We start from the raw sequence: 15,437 nt of genomic DNA, 5'->3' as shown, positions 1-15,437 counted from the left end.
TAACATTCCTGTATCCCAACCTGTGAGTTTGCACTCAGGCCTATGCATGAAGAGAAACACACCTTGCTCGTGCGCCACAAACAATCAACGAATGCGGCTTTTGTTTACAGTGTATTTAAAGTACTTGTGGAATTTTGAGGATGGCGGCTGCATTTTCAGCCTTCAGATTCACAGTTTGATGCCAAAAAGCAAAAATTTGCTTTTCTAGCTCGTTCGTAGGGTGGATGAGGCATTAATTTGATGGAGCAGGGTTATATGGAAGTTGCAGGCCATGAAAAGTAGTGATTTCACAATCAGTTAAATGTAGAAAAAGTCCAAATCCTTTCTGCTGAGATGATTGATACAGTAACCTCACACCTGAAATTATTTGATCAAGTGGACAGATGATTTTTCTTTGAGAACGGCAAGCTTTAAAGGCGAGGAGAAATTTCTACGCTATTTCTAGACCGTGCTTCGTTCTTGTGTGTTCCACTATATAGATGAGCATTATGCACCTATCAATGTTAAGCTGCTGGGGTGGGGGAGGCCGGTCATAGGTGGGGGATTTGAACTCAGATCAGTTTTTCTGTTCAAATGCAGGGAAGTCATCCTGGATCAAAAGAGTGCATCACTAAGGCAACAAATATTACAGCTAAAAACTCGGTTTCTAAACTGTGTCCGCTTTTAAACTTTAAACTATGCCCTAAAGGACTGACTAAAAATAGAACCACATACTTTGTGAAGGAAAAAAGAATGTGTCGACATGTTAATTACTTAAATTGTAAACAGCAACAACGGAAATAAAATATTAAGCTTCATATAAAAGAGAGAAATATTCAAAAAAGCTCCATAAGAGGACTTATGATGTGACAAATAGTGAGCCGATAAAAATGAAACTCAGTATTTCGGTCTCGTTTTTAGTATTATATAACCTTGCTTGGAAACAAAATTCACTCCACACAAGGTGAATATAGATGACTGCCTCATAAAAGGCTTTAGAGTTTCAGTCCATGGCGTTGAGGGAATCGCAGAGAATTGGTTTGCTTCGAGTGACTTGTGGGTAATTCCAAAATGGCGGTACTATTTTTCAGTCTTTCTCGGTCATTCAAGATGGCAAACAGCCAAGATGGCGTCAGTGGACCCCACTCTTCTAACGGTTGAAGTCAAAAGTCCCGACCCCTGGAACTCAACGAATGATCAAAAGTCCCTACCATGGGCAGACTTGTAACGTCAAATCCCCCTCCTATGCCCGGCCTCCCCCCCAGCCGCTTAACATTGATAGGTGCATTGTTGTATAATACTCCAATTGACCTGTTTCTTGCGAACCAGTTTGGTCAGTCATTCTGATGTAGAAAGAAGATAAGAAAATAGTCCTCAATGGTCAAGCAAAATAAAAAATGAAATCAAAATTTGAAAAAAAAAAAAAAACTATCATCGTCACGAAGGTACTCCTGAGCGAGGCATAAAATCATCTGGCGTTAAATGTTAAAAATATTCTGTTGAATGAGTGCCATTCTTAGGAGGCAAAGGGTTAAAGGAGACTTAGGACTCTTTCCATTTGACAGAACAGGACAGGCAGTTGGTAGGACTATCTCCACAACATCTTCAAATAATATTAACTCACTTTAAGGACGATACATATATACTTCTCCTGAAGAATGTGAGGGATCATCATGCAAGTGTTCCTTCAAATTACCAGTAATGCATTTTCTTTGCAAACTGATGGATCTGGCCGGAGCAGTTCTGAAAAAAGGAAAGTGCCCTATAGTTTTCGATTGGACTAAGACCTTAACCTTAAGGTATTGTCTTTATTCAGGTTCCCATAATTAAACTAACGGACCAAAAGACCAAGGTGAAAGTGGACATTAGCTTTAACATAGCAGCTGGGTTAAAAGCAGCAGAATTTGTCAAGGTAATTCTTGTTTTACAGCCCTTGAATATTCTTACATTCTCTGTATAAAGAATGATGTCATTTCAGTTACTAGTGAAACAGTTGACGACTTTCAATAAGTATTCATGCAAATATGTTTATACTTATTTCTAAAGGTGTTCTGATAACATGTACATGTTGACCGAGTAGAAGGGCGGGACAAGAAAGTATTTGGTTTGAGGTCATGTAATATGGACCAAGCAGAGTGAGATCCATGGTTTCCAAGAGCCAAATATTGTGCGCTCCAACCAGACCTGACACAGTCAATGAGTGTTTAACTGTATCATGTGACCCGTATCATGTGAGCCTGCAAAACTTCGGCTTTTTTTGTTGTGTTTTCTTGTTTTTTGCCCAGCAATGAATTTTATGAGCTGTTATGGGGCAGTAGCTTATTGTTATTCTTGCTCCGATAACTCTTCCAAAAGTTCATCTGGGTAGCAAATAGAACTTGATTTTGTTGTCTTTATTGCTGCTGTTTATTTTATGCCGGCAAGACACATAGCAACCAAGTTGACACTGAGACCCATGTCCTTGAATTGTAGTTACAGTGTACATTCAGCTACATTCAAGTAAGCTACATTCAAATTTCTCCAAACAAGAGTAGCTTCAAACCATGTAAAAGTAAGAAAATTATTGTTGCCATGAAGCTACTCAAGTGAGTGTCGGCTTCTTTTTTACTAGCTGATGTCAACCAATTGGGTCTTGTTCACATCACATTCCAATGGGAATTCCCTTTTGATTGTCTGTGGAGCTGTACTGGTCATTTTGAGAGTGCTTTTTATACACCCGAAGAGAAAATAAGTTGTTGTCTATTCTTCCATTTCTCTTTTCTTCTGTGTCCTTTATAATGATTATTGACTGTGTAATTCATATTTAAATAATTTATTGTTATAATGTGAACATTACTTTACCTGTGTAGACCTTTTCATTTAGCTTGAAACATCTGTTTACAAGTTGTCACACAGAACCAAAAAGCGACTTAAAATATTATTAGTGTTCCAGCCAGAAATTTCTAGTTCTGGGCCAAGCTGGCCCTTGCAATCCTTTTTTACAGGCCAAATATTTTGGAAAAGGGCCAAATCTTAGTTATTATACAAAAAGGGAGAAATGCATGAAGAACATATAAAGAAAATGCTAGTTTCTTTCAGAAATACAATACAGAGCCATAAACACGACAAGGTGACTATAGGTTTAGTATTGACAGTAAGTAGTAGTCAGCTTGTCAACTAACTCAACTATAATTATTATGAGATCTTTTTTTAGTGTAGCAGGTTCGTCAATGAATTGATTTTTCTTATGGGTGCATTTTCTTTTGCAAGCCAATAGGCCTTTTTATGTGCTTTTGGGATGGCTTCTGGTCAGATATGTCCAGAAATAATTAGATGCAAATGGATTTTAATAAGAGTCACAAAGTGTCTCCATGCTCTTCTTTACTGGTGTCTCGGAATACGGACAATTGATATCACAAAGTGCCCCCAAATGCTGCTCCACAAGTGAGGATAAAAACTGCATTTACCCTAAGCAGAAAATAATGATGACCTTTACCCTTACCTTATTGTTGGAAATTAATTCACAACTGCATTGCTAAGTGGGGGTTTGGTGCCTGAGACATCCTGGAGCGTCCATTATTGGCAGCCATTTCCAAGATGGAGACTGCACCGATGGCTGGCAAAACCTGACAACCCAGCCATGAGCCCCCACACCTCGAGAAGATACATGTAGGCACCCGTCACACTGATAAACAGTGGAAAGTAGAGGGGTTTCGGGTCCACACAAAATGCTCCTTCTTCCCACCACACCAATGACGCATGCGCAAATATAACAAAACCGCTGACAAGAATTGACCGCAGTTGCTCCTATTTGTTAACTCAGTTAAATTACATTTAACTTCATTACATGTAGGTAGCAAAGGCTTTGACTTCAAGGGACACTTCATGTTGTGTTTCAAAATTGGAGATGGATCAACATGTACATGAGTGCATCAGCACCTCATCTCTTTATTAGAGAGGAGCATTAATATTATTTCAAGTTAGCTGTAACAACTAGAAAATCCAAATAAAATTTCATAGTTCTATATCAATGCGGCAGAAACAGCAAGTTCATTGTGCAGAAATTAAGGAAATAAGAAAAAGGAGCGATGTGGTACTTTCTTTGAACTTGAGATCGAACAGGATACAATTCGTAAGCCATTGTTGTTCAAGCAACCAGGGCGTTAAATAAATTGCTTTATCTTGCTTTATGGAGCATTTTTTCCAATTTTTTGACGATGTTTTTTTTTTCTTGGGGGGGGGGGGGGGGGGGCTCTATTAGAAACAGGGCATTTATTGGAGAGGGGCATCTTTTGCAAACTTTACACCACACCAGGGGTGTTAAATGGATAGGTGGCATTTATAAGATTGTTTATGGTATGTAACTCCTGCATACAAATCATTTTCTATTTGAATTGTTTTTCTCTTCAGTTCTTGTCAAAGGTGTTGCCTTAGATCTTAAACATATAAAAGATGCTGTAGTTCAGTTTACTATTTTCTCTGACCCAGCATAAAATAAAAATGTTTGTGGTTGCAAATACTGGTTCCCTCCATTTCTTCTAAGTTTTAGTCCACCTATAATAGACATCAAGACAGAAAAGTCATATTGTTGCAAGCAGGTGAATTGTTGCCTATTTTTTGTATAGGACCAAATGGAAATTTTTCCCTGTCTTCCACCTCTGGTACTGATTTTAAAGCAGTTCCTTGTACAGCGTGATCTGAATGAGGTGTTTGCTGGTGGAATTAGCTCATACTCCCTTGTTCTAATGACCATCAGCTTCTTGCAGGTGTGTATTTCCAAGATGAACTCTTTCTTTAGTAGGTTTAGTAGTGAGAATGGTCGGCCAACTGTTGGTCAATAGTTGCCGACAGTCAATTTAGGCTAGTTGTTCTTCACTTTTACCATATTTCTTGGTCAACATTTTGGTTATGCAACTTAAATAAGGAGAGTTGAAAAGACTTAAAATTATTTTTCCAGAGGCATACTCATAGCGTGTTATTTGTATTTGTTGTAGGTTTAAGAATTTTTGACTACTGGTAACTTGTGTTTTTTACATTCCTTTGTCTTGTAAACAGTATCATAATCTGAAACAAAGGAAAGTAAAAAAAGAATTAACCAAAGAAAAATTTTAACTGCTGTACAACTTATTCATCACAATGCCTGGGCGATTGTTTAGGTACGCGTACATGTACATTTTTCTGCTGACAAGTGGCTCTGGGTAAGGTTACATTTATATTATTGAATACATCTGTTTGCAAATCACGTCTTGATGTAAGTATTTTCTGTGTACACAGCAACATCCTCAAAAAAATGGAAGGACTCTTCGAAACAACCTTGGAGTTCTCTTAATTGAATTCTTTGAACTCTATGGCAAGCGTTTTAACTACAGTAATGTTGGCATTCGAGTAAAAGGTAGAGGGTCATACTTCAACAAGCAAGAGGTAAATTAGTAGAGATGATGTCTGTGCAAATAGTTCTTGTAATTGTACTAGCTTCTTGCGTCTTGTAAGGAAATGTCTCATGCTTTTCTCAACAAATGTTAAGAAATACCATCAAATGTTAAGGGTTTTAGCGAAAAAATTATCCAAGTGAAATCAAATTTTAAATTGGTTGATTGGTAATTTGTTGATTCCTACAAACATGTACTTTGTACAATGTAGACTGTGATCATTTATATTTTTTAAAATAAATAAACTACATTCCATCATTGGATAGAGTAACTGGTTCTATTCTCGTAGCACTTCACTTTCTTTTAGAAATTGTTAGTTTGATAACCATATTTCCAAAAATTGACTCACAAGAGTATTATTTTTATTTTCAGGTTTTACTTAGTATGGATGGTTACAGCCCTAATAATTACTGTGATCTTCTTTGTATTGAAGATCCATTTACAGAAGGTTTGTGTTAATGATAATCATAAGGACAGTTAAGTATTTATAGAATACCAGTGTCTAACGTTAGAGTTCAAAGGGACTTTACAAGAAGAGTCAGGTGTTAAGTTTCAGATTAAAAAGTAATAAATATTAACAAATGTCAACAACTATGGATAGTACTTAATCAGAAAAATGCATTTTTAAAACAATGGACACAGGGGAGCTGTCAAATGTGAAAGCATCCTATAGTCTTTGGGCTTCCACAGGCAGAGATCTTTTGCTGTAGGTTTTAAGATTGAATACTGGTGTACCAGGAAGATTTTTTGGTAAACAACAACTGTGAAGATGGGGTGCCCCAGGCTCTCTATTAGTAACAATACAGGGTACAATGTATATGTTTCAGGTCGTTTTGTTCCTTAGGTTAATTTGCAACCAAACTACCCGGTAGGTCATTTTGTTTCAACCTAGGTTATTATGAACTGTCTAAGAAGGGTTTCCCTGTTTTTTTTGGGGATGTAATTAAAAAAATGGGGCCTGGATTTTTAGGAGGAATAAAAAAGAAAACACCTTTCTCCACCTTTCCCTTGACTTCCGTTCTTCGTCCAATTACCGTCTCTCCCTCTCCTTCCCCCTTACTGTCCTTGCTTACTACCAACGGACTGTGCCTCTCACCTTGAACTTTCACAACATTCCATGCCGCTCCAAGGATTCAAACCCTCGCGCACCATAGGACATCCGAGATTACTTATCCTCTGTATTAACCGCTAAGCCATCGCATCAGCAACTGAAGTCGTTAAGCTATTTCCAAGCCTTCACGGCAACCGCCATTTCGCACATGCATAAATGATATAAAGTGAGACTTTAAATTAATAGTCAAATATTGTGCGAAGTTTATGTACGTCGCTATGCGAAATACACCAGGAACAAGACATCATTTCTAGTCATAACAAACCGATTTTCACCGCAAACACAGCGTTCCCACAGTGAAAAAAATATGGTGGCACCGGCAAATTAACCTTTGCAGTTAAATCAAAGAAAAGAACTCGTCTCCGAACCTCATCATCATCTTGGAGAAACCGCTTGTAAAAAAACACATAACCATTCACAGAACAATTGGCAAAATGCTGTATGAAGTGGTTTTCGGAATCTCTCGGAGTAAAGAAATTAAAAAGCCACAAATGAGTGGACAAGTCACAGCTACATCACATGCAGAGCAGGAAAATGGTGAATAATTTGAAAAAGTGGCAGGATGAGCCTGACATTAAAGGAGAGCAGTGTCTGACACTTGCCAACTGCAGACGGCAGACTAACCCTGAATCACAGTTATTGAAAGCTAAACGCTCAAAAATGGCTCCTGAGGCTTAAATACTGTTTATCAGCACCGTTTGAAATGGGTGTTTAGCTTAAATACTGCTCGTCAGCGCTATTTGCAGGCAGCCAGCAGTCTGCCTTTTGCAGTTATCATACACCAGAAAGGGAAGAAGAAAAAGAAGAAGTTCAAACTTCAGGATTATGTGGTGCTGAAAGTTAATAAAATGGAAAAGGAAATGCCCCTTCATCCAAATGTGCTACTTGCTCAAAAATAAGAACTTGAAGGGGACTGTGCCAAAATAATCAAAATTTGGATTTATCACTACAAGCAGACTCAGCAAAATTGAAAAAAAGAAACAAATATTTTATTTCATAATTCAAAAGAAATAACACAAGAGCCTACAAAATGGCTTTTCATCAACAGATTATGAAACCCTTTTTCCTGACTTTTCAAAGTTTTGTTTTTACTTGCGTTTGATTATTACGAATTCAAATTAAGCAAAAGATAGAGGAAATAACTAAGCAAATTAAAAATCAACAAGACATCATGTATGTTTCGGTTATTTTATTCCTTGGACGATAATTCAATATTGTAGCCCTCTGCCATCCTAAGGAGATTCATCAATGAACAATGTCCTAAAAAGCTCTGAGAAAGAAAGGTAGAATCGGTTATCATGCACTGTATGCCATTTAAAATCAGTGCCTAGACTTAACCATTGGGGTTTTATAAAATACTCATGAAAATCTAAGCTGCACAAAGTTCATCCCCTTTCCTCTAGGACCAATTTACTAACCAATATATTACACATACTTACTAATAATTGTTGGGTTTTTGTTGATGTTTCCTACTATCAATTTCAACTTAGTTTAAAATAAAGTGACCTAGGTTGAAACAAAATGACCTAGTTTGGTTGCAATTAACCTGAGGAACAAAATGACCTGCAACATATGTATGGGAAAATACAGGACACCTATGGAGCGAAGTTCAAGTCTAGAAATTTGTTCGAAATTGCAAATGAAAATGGATAAAACTTGTCACATGGCTTTCATAGTTGTCCTTAATACTCACACAGAGTTTCAGAAAAATAAGGTCCACTTCATTTTCCACACTGCCGTCTTGGCCCAATCGAACCAAAATGCAACACAACTTTTTCCATTGTTGTGTGGATGGTGAAGTGGACATTATTTTTTCTGAAACTCCGTGTGAGTATTTAAGACAACTACTTATAGCCATGTGGTAATTATCGATTTTCATTCACAATTTCTGATGAATTTCTAGACTTGAACTTCGCTCCGTATGTGTCCTGTATTTTCCCATAAAAACTCAACATTGTCACTAATAGAGAGTCTGGGTTACCTATGCAAAAAGTTGAACAATGATAATTAATTGCACTATTTAAGTTTAATAAAGCTTCTTACCAATGTACAAAACAAAATATATGTACAAAAGTACAATATGTAAAGAAAAGCAAGAGGGGGAAACTGAATTCCCATATTTAGGTATCAATAGAATTCATACATGTATCTTCAGTTCTTTGGAGTACATTTAACCCTGCCACGGGCATTCAGATAATTAGGTTGGGCTACATGTATATGAGAATATAGTCCTTTTTGTGTGGGAAACAGTTTCCAAAAAGTGTTCTTTTTGCTACAGTTTCACCTTCTTTAATTATTTTGGTATTGCAGGTAACTACATAGGAAAGAGCTCGTACAAATTCATGGATGTTAAACTGGCCTTTGAGTATGCCTATGACACTTTGGAAAAGCCTATTTTACGAGATATTCAACATACTCCAGTCAGGTAAAATCTTCAAGAAAACTAAAAGTTATTTTTTAATCGCCTAGTCAACTTTCAGTTTGTTTTCATACTGAACAGGTCACACATTGGCCATTCCTAAACCTCTGCAAAAAGTTTCAAAATCTATCTCTCTGAAGGCTTTACTTTGATGTTCTTTAAACAGGACATCAGAGTGTACAGGCTGTAATGGAGTACTCTTGAACAGTGTGTAGTCTATCAATATTGTGGAACATTTTCTGATTTCTGGCAAAAGTTTGTGTGGCTTGTTTCCACTTAAGTCCAGAAAGGTGCCAGGTAATAAGATGCATGCCAATTTTGATATCCAACAGGAAGTGTCCCGTTAAGGCTAAACATCTACCTGTCTCTAGCAATGAGGTACATGTAATTGTAAGATTTAATGTTATTTTGTGGTAGTGGTAAAAGCAGCTATTTATCTTTACTTGTGAACTGGAGCTTTGGGGACACTTTGTCTTTATTCCCAGACACGAGTGATGTTGAAAGTGGGGAACAGAGGAAGGGGGCGCTTATCGGCACAGCTTTGCATCCAATTACGTGCATTTCTGGACATGTCTCCTTGATTCCACAGAGCATCATTCTTTCTAAGCTTGTGGATTTATAAATCTGGAAAGTGCACCTAGAATAAGCTTAGGGCTTTTTTCACTCCTCACTCCTGTGTGATTAAAATTTATTGTTGATTTGCAGAACAAATCCAGATGTGAGAAAGGAAAAGGACCCAGGTGGATATCTTGGACGCATTGTTGCAGTCACAAATGAAACAGTGGAATATCGTGAATGGGTAGGCAGTGTGTGGTCAGGGATTAGTGCTCCCCTCATCAGCCAAGTCAACCAGTCAGCTCCTACATATGCAAGCATAGCAACTAGACATGTCCAGACACAGGCATTAACATCTCAAGATGTCTGTGACAAAGGTGCCACATGGCTAAGGTCACAATCAGATGTGACATCTCTGGTCACAGAAAATGGTGGAACTGAGGGAAATAAACATGATGCTTTGGTGAAAAAGTGTGGACAGAATTGTTGGGCAGGATCTTTGGTTCGAAATCTAGCAGATTCCCTGGGTCAAGATAATGTGCCCAAAAAGAACCCTTCTCTTGAAACAAGAACTTCTGTTTGTGATGTGACGCCTAAATACTTAAAATCAGCAGACACTAATGTATCAGGTTCTCTGTCGCGAGGGAACTTGTATTCTGAGGCAATAAAGCAATCAATAAGTTCACCATCCCAAACCAAGCAAGCCTTCACTACCTCAACAAAGACTTCCATAGTTGACTCAACATCAAAGTCAAATGTGGCTGCAAGACTTTCAGGATCACCTGGCCCTGACTTAATCTCAAGGGTTAAAAGTGTGTCATCATCATCACCAGCCTCAATGATAAACTCTATATGTGTAGTTGACTCTATTTCAAAGTCAAAAACATCACAAAATTCAGGCTTGACCAAGACCTCTGATTCTGTGTCGAGGACAAAAGCCTTGTCAGTATCAGGTCCAACAGGTACATGTATTGGTCTTCAGAAGAAGACTGATGAGCCAAAGATTTCTACTTCAAATAACAATGTAAGTCCGGCATAAAATCCTAGTTTTGTTTTAGATAATTTCTATTCATTATAAGGAAGGAAGAGGAAACTTCCCACCACAACACCGGGAATTTCATCCCCTACTCTTCTTGAATAGTGTGTGGGTTCTTTAACGTCCCACAGAGAGCTTATAAAATCTTGTACAACCGAAGCACAGTCTAGTCTTGCCTTGATTACTCTAATGTATGATGTTTGGTGAAAAGCAAGAAGAGCCACATGTAACTCCCTGATTTGAATAACTATATTTTCTTGCATTCTACAATCGGTTGAGTCGTAAAAGGCTTCATAATCAATCATTAAATGGAGAATTGCTCCCATTCTACGGTGGGTTGAAGCCGTCTTCAATTGTGAGGGGTCAATACTTCCAGAATAGTATACAAGGTAGCACGACTTGCATTGTGGGTTAATCACTTTGTTGACAGTGTCTGGGGTAGTTTGGTTGTTTGATGCAAGAGTTTGGTTACCTTGAGCGACTGATGGCAATCACAGCTTGATCTTGAAGGTCCAAGTTGTTAGAATGTGTCAATTAATTTGGTGTTGCTATGGAATGAAGCCTGAAACTGTGATAATTCTTTCGTTGAAAGTGATTTAAATTCATTCCTGAGCTTGACTTAAACATCTCTTGGCCTTGAAAGAAAATTTGTTGAACGTGATGACTTCATTTTTTTGACAGTATCCTAAACGTTCATAAAAGCTAACTTTTGTTGAGGCCTAATTAGGCCAAAGGTTACCTTTTATGAATGGTTAGGATACTTTCTGTATAAGCTAACGACCTGTTACCTGTGACCTGTGTTTTGTACCTGCCACCCCAAACTTGGTTGAACATGCAGTAGTAATTTAATTTAACCATAGATTCACTCCTCAGGCACCACAGGACACCCAAGTTGACGAGTAAAATCGTCTGGCGTTAGATCGTTAGATCTGGCATCTACTTAAGGGCATTTCTGGACCCATCTGATTATCAAAAAATAGTGGTGTGCATATTGAAAGTTGAACATAAAACTGTGTTATTGTTTTCACTGTTATTTAGAATGCCATGCTTTGTACTTCAACAAAACTGGATTTAAAGCCCTCTGGCCATCTAAGTAAGGACAATGGCATTGGAAAACAAAGTTTAACCATGACAGTTTCCATCCAGGCCAAGAACAATAGCAATCATCAAAATAACAACAACAACAACAACAACAGCAAGAACAACAATGTCACTGTTTCAAAGAGAAAATCAACAAAAAGTAAAAAAGGAAAGAGCATATGAGAGGGACTTGAAGACCAAGCTACAGTTATTAGTTTTGGTAAAGTCATATTTATTGCAGTTATTAGTTATCATGCATGTTTCTTATCTGGCTTCCTGCTACTGACAGAATGATAATCTTTTAAGGGAAAATGAACAGTGAATCAATTTTCAAATAACAGCATATTGTAAATGATAGTTTTCAAAACAAATGTTAAAATTTTGTAATATAGTATTTTAGTGACACCGAAATATCATAACTTACCGGTAATATACAAGACAAACTCATTTAGTTCCTGTTCACCTATTTTCTTTTCCTTAAATTTGTGTTGAGATTGATGGGTGAAATTTCAAGTCACTATTTTATCAAATCACATCATACATGTTGTTTACCCCAAGACGTTTGCATAACTATTGTTTGCAATTTCTCCTGGTGTCCCGAGAGAAATTGAAAAGGAAGGGGGGGGGGGGGGGTAAAAGAGGTGTATCATGGGATTTGAGAAAGAAGAGAATTACTGTCATTGGTGGTATGCAATTTGCACCATAGTTAGGAAGTAATTGGTCAACACAACAGCCGGTTCAGTCTAGGCAGCAGTATTTTACTTTTATTTTCTGATCTTGGGCTTACGATGCAGCAATCTCATCTATACATATTCAGAAAAGTGTAATCCAATTGCTGATATGTGAGAGCCAGCAGGCTTGGCAAGTGCCAATTTTGTATGGTAAAATGTGTATACAGGGCAATGTAAAAGCATCTCACTACTCTCTGAAAGATTTCATCAGTTCACTATTAGAGAGTCTTTGAAGCATGAAATTTCAACTAAAACAAATTCAAAAGAAGGGCAGTGGCAATGGCAAGGGAAAATGTACCAAAAAGTTAATTTGGAGGGCTTTTCTACAATAATTCCAACTTCCATTTTCTTTTTGCCACTAAATTTTGAATTAACATTGCTTGACTGTGGTAGGAAAAACAATAATTCTGGATGACGTGCATGTATGTAGGTGCAGCCTTCAAGTGTGTGAACCCAGTTTTTAAGGGTAAAGTATTCCATTGGTGAGTGAAGTGACAATAATCAATTTTATTATTATAAATGATTGAAGCAGTAATAATTATTTTTTTAAAAAAAATAGAAAGCACTCTTTGTAATGTAATAATAATTTATTTATTAACATTGGGAAAAACTGGGGACTTGTGAATAATAATTATAAATGCTATAAAGTTTTTGTCTTTATTTTGTACTCTGTTCTACAGCAACACAACAGCCTATAGTTTTTCCTTAGAAATAAATTATTTTAAAAGGCTTATTATTGACAGGTCTCATCCTTAAGTTTCTTCCACAAATTTAAGTAGCTTAGTATAAAAATTCCTGTCATAAATAAAAGGGTGAAAGAAGAAAACAAAAACACTAGAAAGAAAAACAGATGGAAAGAAAAATGTGCGGTGGAGAGGTCAAATTTTTTAATCAAGCAAACAGGTGGATTTCAAGGAAGCAGAAAGAGACCGTTCTCCGGAATAAGACCTTATGTGTAAGGAAACTGTAATAACAATGATAGGAGTGCAATTAGGGATTAACAGTAATCCATTCCATTTTTGAAGGAATTGATGATTAAAATTCTCCACAGTCAAAAGATTCCACAAGCTAGAATATTCTAAAGTATACGTGTAGGTACATGTATGAATTACAGCAGGATTTTGCCAAAGTATATTGCCTCCATTTTGTTTGGTGAAGTAATGATTTTTATCTACCAAAATGATATAAAACATTTGTCTGTTAATCCTTCCATACAAGCATGGTGTTGTTAATACTTATGCAATTGATTGCAGTTATGCCCAGTTCAGACAGGAGAAATTTTCAAAAGCTAAACATGACAACTTGAACTAAGGGACCGACCATTTAACTTTTTTTTTTTGGGGGGGGGGGGGGATGGGTGATTTCTGGTCAGCAAGAATTTTTTTTCTAGCAATCTGGTGTGCAGGATATTTTTTCCCTTTTTTCCCATAAGCATGTAATTTTTTTTTTTCCGACAAGCGCTTGCAGGAAATTTTTTTTCAAAATCACCCACCCCCGCCCCCAAAAGTTAAATGTTCGGCCCCTAAGCACAGGGAAGGGTTGGCACCTGAATCAATTAAGGGTGCTTTCGATTGGCTGTATTCCAGAATAGGAATACATGGGATAGAAGTTTAAAATCCTTCGTGTTTATGGAGATTCACATTAGAATTGTCAAACACTCGCTAAAATGCTACAATAGGTTAAACACATCTTTATTATCCTTGATGCTGCAAAACACTAGACATACCTTTTTAACTCATCATTCCGCATATTCTTATTCCGGAATAGGGTCAATCGACCACACTGTCTAAGAATAGCTGTTTCAAGTTGTAATGGCTCAGTCTTTCCACCTGTTCAACATTCACTGGAAATCCAATAGTAGTATGGCTGATGATCACCTTTGATTAAGAGACCAAATGTTTAATTTAATAACAAACTCGATGTGCGTCATGAAAATATTTTCAATGCAATACAATAACTTGAAGATTTAACATGGGCCATGGAGAGGGAGGGGCTGGGGGGTTGCAGCCATGGTGTTTTCTCCAAGACTTGTTTCCCCCCCCCCCCCCCTCGCCTCACACTTCTGTGATCCTTACCAAAACCTAGCCTTCACCGCCCACTTTCAAACATACTCTGTGGCCCCTGTTTAAGTTTGAGTAATTAAACATATCTGAATTAAATTGTGCAATAGTTTGTTTTCATTTGGGCTGATTTTCATTTGAACTAGGTTCAAATGAATCAGGAAACCATGAATTATTTTCAGTGGAGACAATACAATATTTCATAGCTGTTATGGTACAGTCAAATAAGGTGACTAGGACAGAAATATGTTTAATATTTATATCATTCCAGTGTGGGTTATGATTTCTTAAAATTTTAATGCAGTGTTGTTGCTCTTATGGATTGGCATTTAGTAATATATATTTTTGTTTCACATGCTGGCTGGTTTAAATTTAAAGGAAACAATACATTTCTTACGGTTTAATCTTAAAACTCTAAAACATTGACTAACTTTCTAGCACACGATTATAAACAGTTTCTTGCAGAAGCATTTGAAATGCTGGCATGTATTGTAAATAACAACCTCCCACTTTAGTCAACTTTTCAAGCTCCTGGGTTATTTTGGAATACAAAACACTGTTCGACTTGTAGAATTTAGTATTTTCTTTCTCAGTTGTCCAAACTTTCGTTATTAAATATTTATGTTTAAGTAGTGGTCTTGTTGTTCATAGTTATTTGTGTTTTGCAGTGCCCCACATTTCTTGTAAAAAATGCTTGGACAGAAGTTAGCTTTTGAGTGTAACTCGAAACTATTTTGTGACTTTTGTGATCTGAACATAGATCCTTGCTACCTCATGGATTTTAACAGTTTTCACTCTTGCTTCCTATCATTAAGCTTTATGCTTGAAATTTTTGTGTTATATATATAGTCATATCTTAGTAATTTGTCACATCTATGTAACTCTTTTTAAGACAGCATAATTTGACTCAGATTAAATTAAAGGTTGTGGACATAAGAAGTCTTACCTCAACGGTTTGGGAAAATTATTTCGAAAATGAAAATTGCAGCCGTAGTGCCCAGCTGTTTAAGGTGGACCACTTTGTAGTGACATTGCTTGTCATATTGATGCAGCCAAAT

The 15,437-nt window shown here is 37.0% G+C and overlaps 1 pseudogene; it reads left to right on the top strand.

Annotated features, from left to right (window-relative positions):
• The window catches only part of LOC138012412 (serine-rich adhesin for platelets-like), a 31,055-nt pseudogene extending 19,142 nt beyond the window's left edge, over window positions 1–11,913 (top strand).
• Window positions 11,914–15,437: the final 3,524 nt, after the last annotated feature.

This window comes from Montipora foliosa, chromosome 1, assembly GCF_036669935.1.
Source record: "Montipora foliosa isolate CH-2021 chromosome 1, ASM3666993v2, whole genome shotgun sequence".
Classification (NCBI taxonomy): Eukaryota; Metazoa; Cnidaria; class Anthozoa; order Scleractinia; family Acroporidae; genus Montipora; species Montipora foliosa.
This window is presented reverse-complemented; position numbering and strand designations above follow the sequence as displayed.